Below are 1,913 nucleotides of genomic sequence, written 5' to 3' on the forward strand. Positions count from 1 at the left end.
GTTCTCCGACCTCGACCGGTATCATTGCATCAGTCCCATATACTAGTGAGTACGACGTTTCCCCTGTGCTTGTCTTTGGCGTAGTGCGGTATGCCTGTAGTACTTCCGGCAGTAGCTCTGGCCACAGTCCCTTGGCATTTTCGAGATTCTTCTTCATGATATTCAATATCGTTTTGTTGGAGGATTCAGCTTGCCCGTTGCTTGCTGGGTGATATGGTGTGGAGAGTATTCGTTTGATGTGCCATTTTTTGAAGAACTCGACGACCTTCTTCCTTGTAAATTGGGGTCCATTGTCACAACTTATTTCTTTGGGAATGCCGAAGCAGCATACGATGTTCCTCCATATAAAGGAGATCACTTCTTGTTCGCGTATTTGGGCAAACGCACCTGCTTCCACCCATTTAGAAAAATAGTCAGTTAAAACCAAAAGAAATCGTACATTACCTCGTCCTGTTAGAAGGGGGCCGACGATATCCATTCCCCATTTGATGAAGGGCCAGGGCGAGGTGTCGTAGTGGAGGTTCTCGCCCGCTTGGTGGATCATGGGGGCGTACTTTTGGCATTGTTCGCATTTTTAACAAAATCAGTTGCTTCCTTTTTCATTGTGGGCCAATAGTAGTTGCTCGTATGAGACATTTGACTAGGGCTCGATTGCTGGTGTGAGCCCCGAAGTGACCTTCATGGACCTCTTCTAGGATGCGCCGCATCTGGTTTGGTCTCAAGTATTTTGCTAGAGGGCCGCCATACGTCCTTTTGTACAGGTCGTTGTTGATGATGCTATACCTGGCCGCTTGCATTCGAAGTTTTTTGGCTTCTTTTTTGTTGTTTGGGAGCACGGTGTCCTGTAGGTAGGAGACAATACGGTTGCGCCAGTCCCAAGTTAGGTTAATTGTGCGTACCTCAATTTGGTCGATGGACGAGGGGAGGAGAGTGACCACATTCTCTTTTCCGGTTATGCTTTTAGTGGCCACCGCCAATTTGGCGAGGTCGTCCGCCTCGATGTTCTGTGCTAGAGGTATTTGGTCGAGCTGACATTCGTCGAACTCGGGCAGCAGCTTGTAGATCTCGACCTGATATTTTTGTAGCCTTTGTTCCTTGATTTGGAAAGTCCCTGTGACTTGATTAACGACGAGTTGTGAGTCACATCATAGGACTACTTGTCGTGCTCCATACTTGATTGAAGTTTTAACCCTGCAATCACGGCCTCATACTCGGCCTCATTGTTAGTCATATCGGGACACTGTATGGACTGGCGAATTATCTCGCCTGTCGGGACCTCGAGTACAAGTCCTAGTCTAGATCTTGACGCGTTGGATGAGCATCGGTGTACAGAATCCATAGGTCGTGTGTCTTGGGGGAAGTACTAGTGGCTTTCCTTTTGACCTCGAGCATTATTTTAGCGCTGAAGTCAGCGACAAAGTCAGCAACTACTTGCGATTTTATCGCTGTTCGCGGCTAATAGGTTATATCGTGCTTTCTCAACTCAATGGCCCATTTGGCCAACCTACCTGACAGCTCGGGTTTGTGCAGGATACTCCTTAGAGGGAAGGTCGTGACCACCGAGATGGGGTGGCACTGGAAATAAGGTCTAAGCTTTCGTAAAGCAACGACCAAAGCCAAGTCTAGCTTTTCGATGTGGGGTACCTCGTTTCAGCATCGACCAAGGTCTTGCTAATTTAGTAGATTGGAGATTGCGTGCCTTTATTTTCTCGGACCAGGACTGCACTTACTGTAACGTCGAACACGGCCAGGTAGATTAGGAGTCATTCTCTGGGTTCTGCCTTAGCAAGCAGCGGGGGCGAAGATAGGCGTCGACGCACTCGGAATTCCATTGGAGTCCGTTGTCTTTTTTGAGCACGCCGAAGAATTTGTGGCATATATCAGAGGATCGTGAGATGAACCTCGATAGGGCG

Source organism: Nicotiana attenuata, unplaced genomic scaffold, assembly GCF_001879085.1.
Source record: "Nicotiana attenuata strain UT unplaced genomic scaffold, NIATTr2, whole genome shotgun sequence".
NCBI classification, from domain to species: Eukaryota; Viridiplantae; Streptophyta; class Magnoliopsida; order Solanales; family Solanaceae; genus Nicotiana; species Nicotiana attenuata.